The 21,968-nt window shown below is 41.4% G+C and overlaps 1 long non-coding RNA gene across 1 annotated transcript in view; it reads right to left on the bottom strand.

Moving 5' to 3' along the window:
• Positions 1-21,968, bottom strand: part of LOC129095713 (uncharacterized) — a 39,231-nt gene that overhangs the window by 13,136 nt on the left and 4,127 nt on the right. The window contains exon 2 of the long non-coding RNA XR_008531400.1: positions 3,686-3,748. This is a non-coding gene — a long non-coding RNA (uncharacterized LOC129095713). The remainder of the gene's footprint in view (positions 1-3,685; positions 3,749-21,968) is intronic.

The following is a 21,968-nucleotide window of genomic DNA, read 5'->3' on the forward strand; positions in this document are numbered from 1 at the left end:
AAGGCGTAGGTAAAAAATGATTATTGAAGGTAGAGGAAGAGGACTTTTATTTTGAAAAAACGCCACTGTTAGAAAATGAAATAATAATCTGACATTTTGAGATTTAAGTCATGAAATGAAGTCATTTAATAGTCATAATCATAATATTTCATAATATTAAGTCATAATAAGTGCAGACTTTAAGGCAGGAAGATTTTTCATCTTGAAATATTATAACTTTTTTCACGTAATATTACAACTTTTTTTTAAATCAGAACATAGAGACTTCACTCTTGAAATCTCAGAGAACAGATTTGTGGGGAAATGTTTCAAATGTGCAGAAAGTTTCTCAGGATGATAAAGTTTTTAGCCAATACTTTCTAACCCTATCACCAGTAAAAATGCATGAGGGTTTCCTAATGGAGTGGGGAATGTTCTTTGCAAAAGTGGACCTAGGATAGTTTGTAAAACGTCCTGTTGGCCAAACTGTTAGAATCTGTCGTCCTCTAAGTAATGTAATACTTGAAAGCCGTACAGAAGAGCTTTACTGCATTATATTCTGTTGTACCCCCACGCTTCTGAATGTTGTGCTTTCCTTTACATATAAATAAACACATTTCCACCATGAATTGATGCAGAAAAGTCACAAATTGGTGCAAGAAAACTAGCTGTGCAACTGATCTGCAATTTTCTCCACATGCTAAACAAGTAGCACAGTAACCTCTGTGCACAAACTGCTTTGGCTTCAGTATTGAATTTAAATACATCTTCATGAGTACTGATGTCCAGTATACTATGAAGCCAGGAGAATCCAGATGGAACGATGCATCAGTTCAATCGAATAGAACAAATGATGCGATTCATCATTCTGATCGTATGGACATATCGTCATCAATTCTACAGTAAATATGCGATCAATAAAGATGCATCATTTCAAAAGTGGACAACACTGACTGGATGACACACACCTTTTCATAAAAAGGTCGATATCGGCACTTTATAATAGAAACCCAGTTCATCACCGGAGAGCGTTCTGCAGCTGTACTTGTTCTCCGACTGTGAATCATTCATCATGCAAAGTACTTTCTCTGGTGCATTTGGCCATATGGGAACACTGTGATGCACTTTGTTTTATAGACGGATGATAACGAGTGAGGGAAGACAGCAAAGACAGGAAGGAGGCGGAGGAAACAGGGCCGTCTGTGACTTCCTCCGAAGAGCAATGATGTCTTCACCCTCTGGATCTGCTGCAGCACTCCAGCACTGACAATACCAAAGAGAGGTGCTTGGAAAGGAAGGATGGAGGAAGAACAACCACATGTGCTACTGAACACATTGACTTCAATAGAAAGAAGTGCATGGAAGTAGCAGCTGTCGACTCAATGCAAAGCTCTTCAGAACCTGTGGCCTTCAAATGGATGATGGATTATTTAAAATGATAAATATGTAAGGTAATGCAAACAGTAGAAGTCAGAATTTACTTTTTTTGGTGTAACGCCAATTATTATTTTAAATAGCGTGAAGCTCTACTAGGAATGTAAAGTGGGTGAATGTCCGATAGTCTTTGTAACATAAGAGACTATACAAGTAAAGGCAGGTCTCTGTATATGTGTTTGCAGCGAGGTCAAAGGTCAGTGCTCAACTCACAGCAGGAAGAGAAGGGAAGAAATGGCCGAGCGCCAGGTGAAAGAAAACATATCATTCTTTTGGCTTTTTCCAAAAGTGATGGGAGGGAGAGGTACTAGGCTATGATGGAAAACATGGAACGCATTTCTCTCCATCGTGACTCTAGGTGCCGTTTCATTTTATTTTACAAATCTCACCATCATTACTTTACATTATGTCATGGCTCCAAAATGAACTAAAACCATATGCTACTCATTTTACTATAGTTTAAAACAAACACTTTAAAGTCACAGGAGAGAGAGAGAGAGACAGACAGCAGTGGGTGATTGAGAGATGAACAGTGCACTAAACTGCATGAACTGTATCTGAAAACCATGTGATGTTAAAAATCAGTTGGTGGAAGAAGTACTCTAGATATCCTCATGAGTAGAAGTACTAATACAACGGTGTCAAATACTCAGCTGCAATTTACAAGGACGAGTCCTGCATGTAAAATATTCCTCACATGCAAAAGTATTAGCATCAACATATACTTAACGTAGGCTATTAACAGTAAAAGCAGGGCTACTCATTATGCACAATGGCCCATCAAAATAATATATGGAATATTATTGGATTATAATTATTGATGCCTTAATGTGTTCACCAGTTTATGGATTATATTATTACTGTGGGGATCCCTATTAGCTGTTAAACCGCCAAACAGCATGCTGGGTATTCAATAAGAGAGGAAAAGGAGACGTTGAAGGCACATTTTGAACGGGCAAGGACTCATTTGCAAAACAGAATTTACTTTCAATGATTGTATTCCGATGCAGGAAGTACAGTAATGGTTTTACAGTGCAGCTTACATTTCCCACTTTAAAGCCTTTAAATGAGACTGTGTAACTTTTTAGTTGGTGACGATTATGGGATAGCGCTAAATATTAAAACCTACAGTAAAAGTAGCAGTGCTTGAGGGACTGGAAAGACTCGTAAAGTCAGCCAACATAAAATACGCTCCTGGTCGTAACAAACCAAGTAAGGCTGTAGAATGAATGAGCAAGGGTGAATTTAAATGCTCCATAATTCAACGTGGAAGAATGTGGTATGTCTTCTTTCATAAGTTACAAAGACTTGTAGATTAAAAGCAATAAATGAAAATAGAGACATGTGAATGTATTCAAGGAGAAACGGTTAACTTCAATATATGAACCACAATCCTCTGACCAAAAACCTCCAGAGAAGTTTAGTTTTTCATGTCTTTCTACTTCTTTCCATTGTCTGCTCTTTAGTTCTTGCCTCCGTTCAGCCTCTGTGTGGACGGTTTAATGCTTTAAATGGGACTAATGATGGATCCTAATTGCTCCCCATTGCACACCGCTTCTGTACTTTCTACCCATGAATACCGTTGGTATAAGGTCATCTTTGTACTGTACTGCACCTTTGGGTAAAGCCACAAACACCAGGTCACGTAGCATCAGTATGCTTTGTTTGTTTTGTGAACATTTTCGAGCTCTTCGGGGCAGAATAAAAAGAGAGAAGTTCCACACTTTTGAAACTACAACTTGGCTTAATGAGCTATAAATGTGAGCCTCATGGAAGAATTTAACGTTTACAAGAATGTTTAACAGCGTAAATTTGGTAATGAGTGAAGAAATGGCAGATTCCAAGTGTCTCTTTGAATTACACCCTGTTATTACTTACTCTACACCGCTGTTAGCAAACCACAAATTGAGCTGTTTTGTCTACTGTCAGCAGGTGTTACTGACTGTTGTCAGCAGGTTCTCGGTTCAGACGTCTATTTTCTAGGCTTCAAATTGGTCTTTATTTTTGTCCGACTACCTACGAGCTAAATTCAGACGAACCTGTCTTGCATACAGTATGTTTCTGAAAACCAACCTCTGATTGGAAGGGTGTGCGTGGATCGATTGAAGCAAAGAAAGACATTGATTTTGTGCGAGCCGGTATTCAAAATCAATGACTACAGTGCTTTCAAGGTTGGACTCCTACATGTTGGTGGATCAGGTGCGAGCTATCAAGGTGGACATTGCCAGAGAGATTTTCAGCCATTCAGTATGATTTACGGTAATTGCCTTACCTTTTTGTGGATCCCCTCCAAGGTCTGATCATCTTCAGCAGCAGAGTCCTTCATAGTTTACTGCTGTGAACAGAAACAATTGTTGTTAAAGCACCTAGAGAAGAAACCACACATGAAACCCACAATGTCCATATCCAAACTCATCTTAATATGTTGAAAGAATCATTCATTCAGATCAAGAATGGGCTAAAAATAAAGAGGAATAGAAAGACATTTTGGATAATTAAGAAATGCAAATATGGTGACCAAGGTTATTTGGATTAAAATGAATTTCAGCTCTTTAGAAGTAGCCTTCATGACTTTTATTTGCTCTCCAGAGAGTGTGTGACATTGCTAGTGTCAGCTGGCTGATATAAATATTTAGCAAAAGTGTGTTAGCAAATCCTGATACCACAGTGTGGAGTCCAGGGTGGGAAGTGACCTCTTTTACTGCATTCACCTGATGTTTCTCTACTGTCCAACAGGGGGCGACTCCTCTGGTTGTATAGAAGTCTATGAGAAAATGACTCTACTTCTCTCTTGATTTATTCCCTCAGTAAACATTGTAAACATGAGTTTATGGTCTCAATCTCTAGTTTCAAGTCTTCTTCAATACAGCATGATGTTCATTTAGTAAATGATGCTCCATTTAGAGTCAAACAGACCATAAAGCAGGGGATGCTTTAGGGCGGGGCTACACACTGATTGACAGGTCGACACCAGAGACGTATACTGCGTCTCTACCTCACTCCTCCTCAGTCCATATATGGTCACTTCCTTTTCACTGGTTGCAAAAATCCAAGATGGCGACATCGGAAATGTCGAACTTGATGCTTCAAAAAGGTGGTCCAAAAAACATCATCCTGCCTGTCTGTTCTGGACTGTAAAACGTTTCTTTTTGTCTATATTTCCATATGGAGACTTCTTTGGACTAACTTCTAGACACCACTGTGACTTGTGATGCCAACATTGATTGAAATACAAAACCCAGTCAGCGTCCAATGGCACTTATTTATTTACCTTATCTATTTTTTGTCTATATTAACCACCACATGTCTTTGCATAAGAAACGTGTTTTCTGATTACCAAATGTCTTTCTTTGGAGTACATTATACTAACTGTACTCTAGCTAACGTATAGACTCAGTGTCGACTGAAAACGACATACTTGGCTGCATTCAACCATTTAAAAAGCTAATGGCAAAAGGCATGCAGAATAATAGAGAGAGAACAGAAATGGCAATTAAGTGTGAACCTCTATGAAGCTGGAAATGGTGTTCATGTACCCAAGGTTACCGACTGCTACTTTGTGCTTCAGATCTGACCCTTGAAGTGACACTTCAAAAGCCACTCCACAGCAATAATAACAGCAGCTCCACAAAGCATGACCATTATATTACAGCAGATAGAATGAGGACAAAGTGCAGTACGGATCCTGTATATCCGGAATCAAAAAGAGCAACTGCAATATTTTTAGCTGTGATGAAAAAAGAAAAAGAGCATCAAGTCTATTTTCCGGCTCAGTATAACAGGAAACAAACGTCAGTGGAACCTTTCATCTTCGCTATATTACAAAAGGGCTAAATAAACTTTGCTGACTTTGTATTCTCTGAGAGAAAACTGATTGGAGGTCGGCGGCGGCGGTGGCCTGCTTTCTCTCTGCTCCCCTGTCTCTTTAAAGACAATGACCTGACTGGCAGGGCAGCTTGGCCCGAGATGAGAAAGCAGTTATTTCCAGCGCCCTCCTCATTTATTTGCGTACGTGTTTTAAGAGACCTAAAGCAGTGGGCTGGATGCCTGGGTGCCATGCTGATAAAGCAAGAAGGGGGACTCTGTGCACTTTTACCCGGGGCCCCCCTGAGTGAGTGGAGGGGCAGCATGGGGGGGCTGTAAGCGGGGGGATCAGGGCTCTAAGCCAGGCGGATACACTCGGGTGGATAACATGTCTTTAATGCTACTGATGGACTGCCCAACTGGCGCCCCGGCTGGCTGGCATTGTGCCATGGCGTTCTTCCACTGGCTGGGCGGCTGTATAGCTTTGGATGGCTGTTGTGAGACAGCGAGGGGGAAAGTCAGGGGTGACAGACAGACAGACAGAGAGACAGAGAGACAGACAGACAGAGAGACAGACAGACAGAGAGACAGACAGACAGACAGACAGACAGACAGACAGAGAGACAGAGAGACAGAGAGACAGACAGAGACAGAGAGACAGACAGACAGACAGACAGACAGAGAGACAGACAGACAGAGAGACAGACAGACAGACAGACAGACAGACAGACAGACAGACAGACAGACAGACAGACAGACAGACAGACAGACAGACAGACAGACAGACAGACAGACAGACAGACAGACAGACAGACAGACTGAAAGAACACTGACGGACAAACTGGGTTCATATGAACAAAAATTCTGTATATGAGGTTAAAGGTTAAAGCTACTACAAGGAACTTTCATTTTGTGTTGATTTTGGCGCTCCCTGTGGACAAATCTGGTAGTGTTTCCGAGCACCAGACTCCATTTAGAAAAAATGGAGTTTAAAAAAAACCCAACTAATTTTACTGCAGCACTGTCTGACAGTCTGCCACACTTAGTACTGGGTCTGTCCACTGGGACCGGTCTCTGCTGGATCTGGGTCTGTCCACGGTGGACTGGTCTCTGCTGGATCTGGGTCTGTCCACGGTGGACTGGTCTCTGCTGGATCTGGGTCTGTCCACGGTGGACTGGTCTCTGCTGGAGTCTGGTCTGAAGGAGTTTCTGGTGAACCTTCATGATTTCATCTGGTTTCTCCAGAATCCGACCCGGTGGCTCCGATGACGAGCTTTAAGAATAACTTTATAGAAACAGACGATCTTCTCTCTGATGGTCTGGTTTACTGATGGAGGTCTATAGAGGACCAGGACTAAACTGAGACTGGATCAGGACCAGATCAAAAGTTCTTTACAGTAACTTTAATTAATGTATCACAGTATAACATCAAACATCTATTTTGATGTTACACCGCAGAAAACAAGCTACAATTCATTGTTCCTGCTCTCCACTTGAGATCCTTTGAAATGAACAATCTGTTAGAAGAGAGGAAAGCTATGTTACCACTCTCCTGGTAGATATCATCATATATCTGCTCAGACAGCCCTGAGCTGCAGTCTGAAATATCAAAACAGAGAATAAACGGATTGGAAATGCAGATTTCAGAGGTTGGAATGCCGTGTATCAACTGACTCGCATTAAGTGAAAACTGAACCGGTTGGGTTTACTGCAGCCGTGTCAAACATTCCAGCTCCTGTCCAGCATTGATATGAGTTCTTCATGGTCCAATACATATCCTTATTAGTTCTGACTGGACTCTTCCTGTACTTAAGAGGTCAAAACTGGGATCATAGTACAAGTCAATGCATTACTAATGTATGGGAAATTTTGAAAAGATAGTGGAAGTGAAAGCAGAACTTTCCGAAGTAACAAAATCACAATGACGGTTGTATAAAGGATTTTTTTTTTTTAAATCCAGCCTTAAGATATAGACTTAATCTACAGTAGTTTGTGGTTAACTCCATGTCTAGATAAGGATAGTTAGATTTAAAAAATTAAAAAAAAACTATATGGTTTCGTTGTTTATGTTATATTGCTGTTTTTTGGCATTTTACACAGTCTTCATTTTAAATATTAACACTTTAATTACAGACTTATTTAACATACTCTAAATTTATTTGTTTGTTTATTCCATTGTAAATTTCCGCTTTTGTATTTTTAAATGATGTTTTATACTATTGTGTTTATTGTTATGCACCAATCACCAATCCAAATCCTTGTTTGTGTTTGTGTTTAGTTGGCCTTTCTGTTTATGCTTTATAAATCTATAGAAAAATAACATAAACATGAACATTATTGGCCGATATATGTGTGACTTTCGGTAAGCTGTTGTTAGGAAACCATAGACAGGCGGGGTGCTGTCCGTAGTACTGAAACACAGCGGAGATCGATCACCAGACAGAGACAGAACTAGTCATTAAGGTTAGTTTCTTAGCCAAACTGCCTGCTTTTCTTGGTTGTTAATATAATATTTTGCCCTAAATCTATTTTCCCCTCCATCGTAGTAATCAACAAACAACAGGGAAATGACCAGAGGAAGAGAAAGGGGCACAAATGTATGTTTTTTCACAGTCCTGTCTCTTCCTGTTAGTGCTGCGTAAACTTTGGTCAGTAACCAGAATTAGATTTTTCATGTCAGTCCTGATGACGCAGAAAAAACTGTCCTATCAAAGAGCTGTAGAACATCAGGAAGTGAGAAAAGGAACCAAAGTGCAACAATGTCATTGTTTTCTCTTGGTCTGGTCCAAATGAACCCAACCACATGTGTGAAAGCACCTTAAGAGTTCTGATAGGGAACACTAAGAACTCAAGTCACTTTTCATTAAAGCTTCCTTTGAGTAACAGAAGAAAAACAGCTCTCTATAAACATTCAGCCAGAACTAGCCTCCACCACATCCGCTAATATAATGGAGCTGTGGATTTATATTAACCAAATAAAACTATTCACCAACGAAGAAATGAGATTGGTGAAAAAACACACATAAAAAAAATCACCTAAACAAGGTGATCACTCTCGGTAGCTTCGTCACTTCAAGCAACACTTTACTTTTCCATTTTGTACATTATTGTTTCGTCCAGCTTTAAATACTGTGTTAATAAATCTCATTGTTATTGGTAGGATAGTCAGGAATATTCTGTGTAATACTCTTCTTCCAATAGTCACCTGGATTTATTATTTCATCCAAAGCAGAGGAATCTTGGTGGTTTTTCCTGGACGGTCAGAGCCTCAACCCTAAAAACACTTAATATCCACCAAAATATAAACATAGCACGCTGAACGGATTCAATCTGATGATATCTACCTACGGCAAATACCAGCACACTGCTTTATTTGTAATGATTAACTGATGACCAACCGATCAGCTGGAGACTTTATTTAAAAACGGGGCAGTATAAATACACAGTGAACCGTCGGCTCCAACAGGACGGGCTGTTTATATTCGGAGGGCTCTTGAGGAAATCAAACTGTGTTTAGATTATCGGACGCTTCGACTGCTGCCGGTTTATTTCATAAACAAACAGCCGGAGCTCCAGGTCTCAGATTCTGTTATGTGTTCGGTTCAACATCCTCTGAGTGGGACGGACCGGGCGTTTACCATATATTATTATTTTTAACCCTCGTCTTGAGAGTCGCTTTACTTGATAGAAACACAAACTCCATCTGAACTATTGGTCTGGACCCGAAATACAGCACAGCCCAGAGTCTGGCACAACAACACTGTACTAACGAGATGAGAATGATTTTAATAAGAATCTGGTTTAGGCACTACCATGTACTTCAGGGTATATCTGATCATTTGCATAACATATCCAAGCAGTTTTAATCAAAAAAGACAAGGATAAACAAAAAGCCGATGTGGGTAATATTTATTTTCCAATGGAGTAAATGAAAATGAAATGAAATTAATATAATAGTAAATGAGAAAACTAATGTATGCGTTGCCTTCAGCCCATTCATCAAACTACTACTGGGGTTGCCAAAAGTGGAAATTCTCAAATTGCAATGAATGTGTGTTGTCCTGTTAAATAAATATATTCAATTCAATAAAAGTTGCTCAGTGCTAAATATTGGTTTCAATCAAAAACTAAATTAAAATTGTCAAGGTTACTGCTGAAAACATTTCCAAACAGTAGCAATTGTATCGTTTTGGGTCATTTATTGCCATCAAATGAACCACAGTAAACTATCTGGATTCCAACTCATGCTTCTTGCGGAAAATAACAAATGCTAGCAGTTAGTGTTGCCTTCCAGCTGACTGCATCGCTGACTATCTATCAGAAGACTGACATGGGCTGAATGTAACAAGTGACGTAGAGACGTATACGTCTCTGGTGTCGACCTGTCAATCAGTGTGTAGCCCCGCCCTAAAGCATCCCCTGCTTTATGGTCTGTTTGACTCTAAATGGAGCATCATTTACTAAATGAACATCATGCTGTATTGAAGAAGACTTGAAACTAGAGATTGAGACCATAAACTCATGTTTACAATGTTTACTGAGGGAATAAATCAAGAGAGAAGTAGAGTCATTTTCTCATAGACTTCTATACAACCAGAGGAGTCGCCCCCTGGTGGACAGGAGAGAGAATGCAGCTTTAAGACACTGCTCGGTTGGGACAGCTGAGAAGTGGCCCGGTCCAGATGGCCGACCTATACAGCACGGGGACTCAATACCCCCCCCCCCCCCCCTTTACCCTACAAACCAGATGGAGACCATTACAGTGGCCTCAAAGACCTAAGAGAGAGAGAGTGGGTGAGAGAAAGTGAGAGTGAGGGGTGGGGAAAATGGTGTTGGGGGCGTCTCGCCTTTCCGAAAAAAAAAATCTCTAATTACCACAATTGTTGAAATCTTTTCAGCCTGCTTTTTTTTCCTAGCTTTTCTGATACAAAAAGCTCCTTCTCAACATGCAACTGCAAACCCTCCTGAGAATTCCTATAAGCGACCACAACACTTCTCACAAGACGGAGAAAGAGAGGGAGCGAAAAAAGGAGGAAAGAAAAGCACATTAAAGATATGCAAATCCATCTGTCTGGGGTGAGGAGCATTAACCAGCGTTAGCAGGATAGCTGCCTCTATTTTTAGTGTTTGCATGTGTGTGTGTGCGTGCGCACGCTCGAGTGTGTGACTGTCTCTCTCTTGCCGAGGTGTGTGATGACTTCCTTAAGCCCGGGCTTTCATGTTCTAGTGAGACAGTCTGGGCGTCGAGATATGTCGGCAGAAAATATTCTGCCTAATTGAGACACTTCACAAATGAAGCTGTCAAGCCGAGCTTCAAACGGAATACACAACGCCGGTTGAAAGAGAATTTCTAGGACAGCAGCGTGAAGGAGATTCTTTTTCTTTTCTTTTTTTTGCATTTCTAAACAAGTACAGTCCTCTAAATGAATACAGGTTGCTTTCAGGACAATCGTCAGAGTTGCCAAGGATGTTTTTTATTTTTAAAAGTTTCCACAGAGAGAGTCAAAAATAGCTTCCATGCAAATCACGTCTTTGAGTCAAATGAAGAAAGTCAAGAGGAGGGAGGGATTTAACTCATTTATTTAGTACACCCAAGGCCAGTGTCAGAACCACGTAGAGGGCTTTCAGGTGATGTAATGCAGCGTCTGGCAGCCATGTTGGCCCTTCTTAGTTCATGCACGATTGATGAGATGCATCTCTTAGATACAAGTAAATATAAAGTGAACTCAAACAGGTCCAACACATTCTCTCTACTAACTACGTTCAAACTACGTAGCGATGGATAGGGCTGGCGTGGCAGTTTTTGCATGATCAGGATGTTCTCATCAAGCATTCGTAGCTTTACCTACAAAAAAATGAAGGTGCCGTAATTCGTAGATATTCCACAAAATCATTTAGGAAGTTATCCACATAATCATGACGATAATGTATATGGGTCCAACAACCAGGGATCTGCCAACCCAGAGACTTTTGTTAGATCCTCATGTGAAACAAGAAGTCAAAGTAGATGGTTTTGTACTTTCACAATCTTTTACTAAACATAAATAATTATTTCACGATGGTTTCCTAAACCTAACGAAGTACTTTTGTGAAGACAGAGGTTTATTTGGAAGTGGAAATTGACACGTGTTCCTTGACTTTTGGAGGAAAACGCACAAAAATGTATCATACAAACAGTTGTTTGCGTTTCACAGAGTCCTTTCAAAATAAACTTCCAGTGCAGGTTTACTTGAGTTTAAAGGTTTACTATAAACAGTTCATGGTCCGTTCTACTCTCATTCTTTTTTTTATGGGTTTGACTCTAACTTGGGACTAAAAGTCAGCACATCTCTGCATCTGTTGCTTCAGTAGTGACCATTTAGAAAGGAAAAAAAAAGTCTCTCATAAGACTACCAACTTTGGTGCTACAATAAGTTACTGGAGAAAGGTACAAACATGGCGAATGCATGTGATTAGCTTAAATAGGACCATCAAGCTGCAGGAAACATGCTGGTTACACTGACAGAACTCCCTTAGGAACTTCATATCCGAGGAATAAACCAAGGAAGAGTTCTTCTTTATATGATATTTAATAACATTTCAGAGGCCTAACATTAGCCAGCTCTCTCCATAATGTTTTCTATTACTGTCAGGAGGTGGCGCTTATCTATATCTGGACCTTTATACAGGTACTAGCATTTCTTTACCTTCTTTTATATATTCCTTGACAAAAACAAGGAAGTTGGACAATCTAGTGAGATAAATAAAAATAGCTCTTTAGTTAGAAGTATAATGCATTTAGTTTTCCTGCATATTGTGGAAAAATATTTGGACATTAAGTTAAATATCACTATGTTATTATTTGTTGTGCTGTACTTTTGAGATGCTGCAATGTATTAGCACTGTCATTTTTTGCTCTGCACGCTGATTTCAAAGCATGCAGTTCTTCCTGGTGGCCGACGGCTGCAGCAGAGCTTCGGGGCTACCGTGATGGAGGAGCATAGCTGTGCTGGAAAAGTGAATCAGTAAAACAATATGTGAGTCTCTGCTCTGAAAACTTTCATCCTGAACTCCAATCCTCCACCGTGTTTGTCAGTGCGCTCTTTGTTTGGACAAGAAGAGGCGAGCCCTGAGAACAGCAGGCTACTGAGGCCCGCCGCAGAGCGTGATACCTTTGGCCACGGAGAGCATATGGCACCGGGAACCAGATACAACACAAACAAACACAGGACACAGGGATGGGCAGTCACAGATGATGGGATTACATAGGCTGTGTTCCCTGTGTGTGTGTGTGTGTGTGTGTGTGTGTGTGTGTGTGTGTGTGTGTGTGTGTGTGTGTGTGTGTGTGTGTGTGTGTGTGTGTGTGTGTGTGTACTGTACAGTAAGTGTGTGCAGCTCAGCATGTGTAGCTTGTAGTTTCAAGCACCAAAAGTACAACTAGATGTGCCTTCAAGAGATACAGTGCACTTCTTCAGAGCATCTACATGTTGATAGGGATTTTTAAAGGCTTTTGAAGTGTCCAGGTGTAAGAAAATAAGGATGAAGACATGCCATGATGCAAGCTGAACTGGTGCTAGTTAATTGCAGTATTTAGTATATCAGCAAACCTCAGAGTATATTAATAGTTATTTAATGTATTTATTGCAACGGATTCCATATAAAGTTTTTAAACGTAAAGCCATTCAATGTTTTTGTATTTGTCTTTCTTCAGTAGAGTTTTTTTTGTCAATCCAATTGTTGGATGGCATTTATTTATGTAGCACATTTCAGCATAAAACAGAGCTGTAGAGAAGACCAACTAAATCAAGTCAAATCCAAGTCCGAGATGAGGTCCAGTAGAGGTCAAGTCAAGACCAAGTCCAGTGTGAATTGAGTTCTGTTCAAGACTATATACGAAGGTATAAACAGCAAATATAGCAACGTTTTAAGAAGATTTCTGGTCCATAAATGTAGCTTATTTGCATTACTACTCACTACTGATATGGAACTTGGTTATTGGGTTGAGGCAAAACCAACAACAGCAGTTGAGTTTGGTGATATGTTAAAATGCTGCAACTGGTGATTGCCGATTTATTCGCTTAGGTGTGTTTTTGTCGTAAATTTGATGTTGAAATATTACTGGCTCTACATGTTGTTTTTTCCATGCTCTCTCTATCTTACAAGACAATTCAAAGTCCAACAAGTCACAAGAACAAGACAATGCTGAGTAAAACAGGGCAAGAGAAAAATGTAATTCCGAGTCCAAAAAGGACGAAACAAGACAATTCCGAGTCCAACGAGGCAAGAGAAGAATTCCATTCCAATCCCGGGTCCAACAACTCACAAAAACAAGATCATTTGGAGTCCAACAAGGCAATACCAAGTTCAACAAGTCACAAAAAAAAAGACAGCTCGGTATCCAACATGACAAGAGAACAAGACACGTGCAACACTTCAATAAAGTGGTCTGGAGTCCAGACTCACATACTGCATCCCTGGCCAGAAGGAAACTTAAAGCTCTTTACATAAAACTTCAAAAGCATCAAGACAAAATGCAACAGTAACACAGCATAAATAGTTGTATTTAAATACAATTAAAATCAGTCACTAAAATAGATTAAGACGGGTATGGAAGTTCTCGTACTGTCTGTCACATAACATTGTCTCTGCAGAAAATTAATTGGACTTCTTCTTCTGGAACTTTGGAAACCTGAAACAACTCCTCCAACTCCAACTATGAGTCCTGATATACATTTATAATGAGCAAACTTATTTTTACATATGCACATAGTATAGAAATGTGACAACTACTCTGCTGCTAGAAATAGGATGCATTCCAAGCCCCATTCCTCATGCATTTTTTTTGCGGTTCAAGAGTCCATATTTTACATTAAATGTTTGATCTGTCAGCTTTCATTGAGCTGTAACTCACAATACTTTCTTCATACATCTCTTGACTATCGGAATCAAATAGAAAACTCTGCCTCTAACAGCGGTGTAGCTGTTTAAAGGAGCTGTCAGGAGAAAGGATAAGCATTCACTGCAGCAGAAGTCTGGTGGATCGTAGCCAGAGGAGAGAGAGAGGGGCGAGTCGGGTCTGACAGAAAGCAGGAGGCCTGAAGTCGGCCCGAGGCCTGGAGGGTGAAGAGCTGCTCTCCACCGGGACACGAACACGAACACGCTGAACTCAAACTCAAGTCTGTGCTGATAAACAAACGAGAGCCGCTCACATGCATGAGGGCCGCACACACGAGCGTACGAGGAAACACACAAGCATACGAGGAAACACACAAGCGTACGAGGAAACACACAAGCATTAGAGGAAACACACAAGCATACGAGGAAACACAGGAGCATACGAGGAAACACAGGAGCATACGAGGAAACACACGAGCATACGAGGAAACACACAAGCATACGAGGAAGCACACGAGCATAGAGGAAACACACAAGCGTAAGGAAACACACAGGAGCATACGAGGAAACACACGAGCATAGCATACGAGGAAACACACAGCATACGAGGAAACACACAAGCATACGAGGAAACACACAAGCATACGAGGAAACACACGAGAGCATACGAGGAAACACACAAGCATACGAGGAAACACACGAGCATTAGAGGAAACACACAAGAGCGTACGAGGAAACACACGAGCGTACGAGGAAACACACGAGCATACGAGGAAACACACGAGCGTACGAGGAAACACACAAGCATTAGAGGAAACACACAAGCATACGAGGAAACACACGAGCGTACGAGGAAACACACAAGCATACGAGGAAACACACAGCGTACGAGGAAGCACACAAGCGTACGAGGAAGCACACGCGCATACGAGGAAACACACGAGCATACGAGGAAACACACGAGCGTACGAGGAAACACACAAGCATACGAGGAAACACACGAGCGTACGAGGAAACACACGAGCATACGAGGAAACACACGAGCGTACGAGGAAACACAGGAGCGTACGAGGAAACACAGGGAGGAAACACACGAGCGTACGAGGAAACACAGGAGCGTACGAGGAAACACAGGAGCATACGAGGAAACACAGGAGCATACGAGGAAACACAGGAGCATACGAGGAAACACAGGAGCATACGAGGAAACACAGGAGCGTACGAGGAAACACAGGAGCATACGAGGAAACACAGGAGCATACGAGGAAACACACGAGCGTACGAGGAAACACAGGAGCATACGAGGAAACACAGGAGCATACGAGGAAACACACAAGCGTACGAGGAAACACAGGAGCATACGAGGAAACACAGGAGCATACGAGGAAACACAGGAGCGTACGAGGAAACACAGGAGCATACGAGGAAACACAGGAGCATACGAGGAAACACAGGAGCATACGAGGAAACACACGCGCATACGAGGAAACACAGGAGCATACGAGGAAACACACGAGCGTACGAGGAAACACACGCAGCAGCACTATGAGGTTTTTTTTACGTTTTTTGGAGGAGACGTTAAAGCCATGTCCTTTGTTCTGTTTACTGCAACACACACATACAGTGTAAACACACACAAAATGTACACACTCACACACGCACACTCCAGAAAACATGAGTGCTCCATGCATGTGAGGCCGAGCAGAGAGAGGCTGCAGGTTCAACGCTGTCTGAGACTCTGGGAAGTCTGAAGAGTTGCATCTATCTCATATATCTGTGTTTTCTCTGCATATCGTCCTGTACATGCGTCTAGTGTTTCGTGTGTGTGTGTGTGTGTGTGTGTGTGTGTGTGTGTGTGTGTGTGTGTGTGTGTGTGTGTGTGGTCACCTTACAGCAGGTTCTGTCAGGAGGTGAAGATGAACTGTGAGGAGTCAGTATATCTATCCTCCCCCCTTCCTTCCTCACCCCTTGCTGACCTAAATGTCTCACATACACTTAAAGTTGACGTCTGTTAATTTGTTTGTTTCTCCCTCCCTACCTACCTCCCTTTCTTCCTTCCCTCCTCCGTATCCCCCTCTCTCTCTCACTACCTCCCCACTTCATTCCCTACTTACCTCCAACTCTCCGTTCTTACGTATCTACCTCCCTACCTCCTTACCTACTTCCCTAACTCCTTCACTACCTACCTCCCTACATCCCTAACTCCCTGCCTTCCTATCTCCATCCCCCTCTTTCTTCCTACCTACCTAGCTCCATAGCTACCCACCTCTTCCCTCCCTCCCTACCTTTTTTGGAGCATAAATTAAACACTTAACAGACCTCCACTGAGTAGATTTTTAGAGTCTATGAACCATTACAGTGATTTTTCTACAACCTGTCTCTGAAAACAATGACTCATTGTTCCAAATGTGACATTTAAATCAATGTTCCCATCACTTGTTTTTCCTGCATGAGAACAGTGCGCTTCACAACAGAAATCACAACATTAACTAAGAGTTATTAAATTATTATATTTTCAGTTAATCAACCTGTGCGGCTGTAAAGCTGTTCATCATGTAGAGCATCAGTCAGATTGTCTTCAGGGACAGAATCACTGACTCAGAGTCAGTTTGAGTTATAATTCCACCTCATCTGTATTCTGACTGATGAACGGCTTCATACACTGATGAAAACAGAAACACGGGTATTATGTTTTAATCACCCGTTAAGAACCAGGAGGACAAGGTCTCTTTAATTACAGAACTTATTCAAAGTAGTACTACAGCAGCTTCTGTAACTGTGTGTATTAAATGAGCATTTCTTTGTTGATTATAATCGTCTGGTTTTGTTCTATTTTCATTGATTAGTTATACTGTATTAATAAGTATTGTTCAGTTTGGTGCACATTATCTTCTACCTCCCTACCTCCCTCCCTCCTTACCTAACTAATTATCCATCTACTTCCCTACCTACCTACCTCCCTACCTATCTCCCTGCTTCCCTCCGTCCTTTAATCCTACCTCCCTACCTTCCTCCCTGCCTACCCCCTAACCTACCTATCTCCCTTCTACCCTCCCTCCCCCCTAACCCTCCTTACCTCCCTACCTCTCCTCCCTAACCCCTACCTCATTACCTACATCCATTCCTTCCTCCCTACCTCCTTACCTCTCTCCCTGCCTCCCTCCCTACCTCCTTAGCGACATCTCTTCCTCCCTACCTCCTTACCTATCTAACGGCTTTTCTCCCTACTTCCTCCTTACCTCCCTACCAACAACTTCCTCCATCCCCACCTGCCACCCTGCCTACCTCCATCCCTAACTCCTTACCTACATACCTCCCTACCTCCTCACATACCTCCTCACCTACCTCCCTACCTCCTTAGCTACACCTCTCTCTCCCTCCCTCCCTCTCTCCCTCCCTCCCTTCATACCTCCTTACCTCTCTTCCTCCTTCCTTCCCTCCCTCCCTCCCTATCTATCTATCTTTAGGTCCTCTGTCTGTCAATAGAAAATGTGTTTCATTCTGTCTTGAATAGCGACTTAATCTAAAAGAATATCATTCATCTATCTTTTATTAAAGAGCTTTCATGTCTAAAGCTGCTTCACAGTTTTGACAAAAACAACACATTTTAATATTAAAAGTTGTCAAATTATAAGAAACTCTATTTTGTCACAGACTTCTGCCGATACATTTAGTCTCTGTGCAGCTTCAAACCACTTGGACCTCTAATCAAACACACTATAGACAATACGCAATATCAGCTCTTCAGAAGGAGACACAAATCAATGGAGCTTTTATTCCCTGATGGAGAATCAAAATAGCTCCAGCTACTTCTAATAATATAGACGGATGATACATCTGGGAATGTGAGTTACTGACAATCAAAGACAGAGCGTTTACAACAAGAGTGTGAGGTAACGCCTCTCTGTCTGTCTGTCTGTCTGTCTGTCTGTCTGTCTGTCTGTCTGTCTGTCTGTCTGTCTATCTGTCTGTCTATCTGACTGTCTGTCTGTCTGTCTGTCTGTCTGTCTGTCTGTCTGACTGTCTGTCTGTCTGTCTGTCTGTCTGTCTGACTGTCTGTCTGTCTGTCTGTCTGTCTGTCTGGTCCTCTGTCTCATTCTGCTGCCGGCCCCACCCCGTCCAACACAATCTCTTTCTTTTTCTAATAAAAATCCAGAGAAAACAATCTATTTTGCATGTTTGCATGTTTATGGATGTGCCCATAAAAGCAGAGTCTCACACACACACACAAAGACACAAGACACACACACACACAACACACACACACACACACACACACACACACACACACACACACACACACACACACACACACACACACACACACACACACACACACACACACACACCCACACCCGGGCAGACGTTCTCAGTCTCCTAATTACCTTATTTGACACTCAGTAAATGGCGTTTGCTTGCATGCATTCCCACCCGCCCACACAGACACACAAGCAACAAACCCATATGCATCAAACCGAAAGGTGCACACACACATTCACACTACGACACGCACACGCACACACACACACACACACACACACACACACACACACACACACACACACACACACATAAATCAACTCTGCATCCACCCTCAGCAGCCCAGCAGCTCCGGTGTCTGAGACGTGAGGAAGACGGTGAAGGTCAGGCGGACACGGACAGGCCATTAAAATAAACCGCTAGATATGATTATTTTTGAATGATAATCATTTCACGGCTGATTCAGATTTGTATTCATTCTGTTTGAATTGAACTGGCAATCATATTGTGTTTATATGAATGCTATGATGTTGAAGTTAAACCTTTTATGACACAATTTCTGGCAGAATGTTTTTCAATAAAAGCTATTTATTTGCTTTTTGCAGTTATAGTAGTTGTTGAGAAGCTTTAGTTATAAGCAGAGTCTGACTTGATACAAAGGATTCACGTGCACAACACTTTCAACTAACTCCAATGTAAACCCATCAGCGTCAACAGAGGGACTTTCACCCAGGGAACCCGGGTTCTTGTCCTGTGTGAAAACATATTTTGAGATATTTTTCTGACAATGCTACGTCACTGAGTCACATGACATTACGTCCGTAGCTCAAGTTACGTTATAATTAAACCAAAAACATGATTTTTTTCTGATCGTAACCAAGATGTTGTGATGCAACGGTTTCACAACGTCATATACATGTTACAACATTAACCTTTTGCATCAAAATGCCACGCAAATTAATATTTTTTTTACTTTTTGACAGAACCATGCTAGCTGTTTTCCCCTGCTTCCAGTCTTTATGCTAAGCTAGGATAATATCGCACAGGCTTGAGATTGGTATCAATCCTTTTATCTAACTCTCAGCCAGATAGTGTTGATATAAAACTTAATCATTATAGGTTATTTATTACAGTTTTCCTATAATTTATGTTTGAAGCTGTTATTTGTTTTTTTAAAAGTTGTGAACTGATCAAATTAATGAACGGGGTCTCTTGTAGTTCCAAATCCATGTAGCACCGCTTTAGCATCTTTCAGCTTATTGTTGTGTTTTGTTTTTTGTTCGTCTGTTCGGCTCTAAACAGCCGACAAAACAATCTAACCCCTATTTAGAGAATAAAGTGGAGCATTTAGCAGCTAAAGAGGTGGTGGAGACCAAAATCAGAGCTATAAAATAGAATAATTGATTTACATTCGCCAGATGACAGACTTATCAAACGACTCAATTGTACAAATTATAGCAGTTCAATGACTCCACTTCAAACTGTCGAGTAGTTTAGACATCAAATCAATCCTTTCTTTGGTGAATACCTTTAATACTTTTCCTGCATCGAAGCAACACGACCGATGTTTAAAACTCTTGACAAACACACGCGTCTCCTCTGCTGGCTCTCATCAGCGCAGAATCCACTTTCCTCCAGAGTTCTGCATGAGAAGTTTGCTTCTTAACTTCTCCAGTTATTAGATTTGACTAGCTCATTTTTCATCTTGACAGCTTCATTAAAGCACCCTGAAAAAAGCTCAAAATATTTGTGTGTGTGTGTGTGTGTCGGTATGTGTGTGATCACGACTACAGTCTCCTCGTCCATTTCCTTCTAGTCTGCTCATCCCTGACACTTTCTTTTTTTCTAGTCTTTCTTCCCCATCTCTCTCTCTCTCTTTCAATATCTCCCTCCTTGGCAGCCATTGTCCCTCTCTCCTCTGTCATCCATCTCACCATGCTTCATTACCCGTCATTCCTTCTTCCATTTTCTCTGCATTTCCACCCCCCCTTTCCTTCCTTCAAACCTCCATCTTATCACTCTTTCTTCTACTCCTCCTCCATGATACTTTCTCTGTCTTTTTTTTTTTTTTTTTTACCAGAGGAAAAAAAAAAAACACTTGTCTGCTGGGCTGCCAGTTTGTCTCCAGCCTCTCCAAACCTTTCCCTGCGATGGTATTGGCTGGCTGGAGCTGCTGCTGTATTGGTATTGGCTGGTTCCAGCAGGTGAGGCTTGAGCTGTGCCACTTAATCAATGCCCTGCAGTGGGGAGGAAGTAGAGCCAGACTCAGTGCAGCAGCAGCAGCAGCAGCAGCAGCAGCAGCAGCCGTCAGCATTGGCAGCTCTCCATGAAGCTGAGCATGGGGATGGCATGACCTTCAGACACACACACACACACACACACACACACACACACACACACACACACACACACACACACAAGAAAACAAATACGAGCCGTGCATATTTCCCTCAGAAATCACGTTTTCTTTTTTTTTTGTCCAACAAAATGTCCGCAGGCCACGCCCAGAACTCCACCTTTTCCCTCTGCAGAGGAGGCGAACGCTCAGCTCCTCACAACGGGAGAGCGACTGTGAGAGCGGCAAGTATGCATGGCAGGACTTTTCTGAAGGTCAGGAAGAGGCTCGGGTAGCACATGCACACACACACACACACACACACACACACACACACACACACACACACACACACACACACACGCACACACACAAAACAACAAACTGCAGAGGCTGCCAGATGCATGAAACAGAACAGCTATACTCCCAATAAAAGGGGGAAAAAAGTATTTCTTCAATTAAAAATGTACAGGTGAAAATCAATGAAAAGATGATAAAATGATACTGTTATACGTTAAAACATTTTAGAAAGAATTCAGGAAATGGCCATCATATCTGATCCAACATGTTTGATCCATGAAGGCTTCTTAAGGGAACCCAGTGGAACAGTGTTTAAACGTTTTTTGTATAAACATGGAGCTCTATAGCAGACCAATAAGACATATCAGGATTCGATACACCCACAAACCATTTGTTTGTGGATACATTTGCTGTTTGGTTCTGTCTTTTCATGTGATTTAATGATGAGATAAATATGGAATATCACCAGCCAGTTTTTTTACATTTTTACGCCTTTGTCAAAAGCAACATATAAGTGAGGTACGATCTGAAATTAACAACAATAAACCTGTTTTTGGCAGCAAAATTGATGTATCATCACATTTTAAATTGATTTACACATCCAGCAGTTACAGAGAAACAGTAGCATTCATTCTGAGTTGTTTTTTTCTGGTAAGTATAAGTCCAATATTGACTTGTCTTTTAGCTCTGTTTTTGTTCTCCACCAACTCCCGAGTCAAATTATCTGACTCTTGCCAGCCATTTAAATTTCATCAGCCTAATAAATAAGCATTTTTGCGGCCATTTTATTGCTTCAGACAGACTAAATACCACGGTGTGAACGTGAAACACTTTGAGTTGCAACAAAACAACTTTAGATTAATGAACAAAGGTTAGATTGTGGTTTGGGTTAAAACAAGTATGTTAGGTATGTTTTTTTTTACGTATGTGGCGTTTGTTAAGTACATAAGTAACATAACATGAGTAAGCTAAAATAGATCAA

This window comes from Anoplopoma fimbria, chromosome 1 (assembly GCF_027596085.1).
Source record: "Anoplopoma fimbria isolate UVic2021 breed Golden Eagle Sablefish chromosome 1, Afim_UVic_2022, whole genome shotgun sequence".
Classification (NCBI taxonomy): domain Eukaryota; kingdom Metazoa; phylum Chordata; class Actinopteri; order Perciformes; family Anoplopomatidae; genus Anoplopoma; species Anoplopoma fimbria.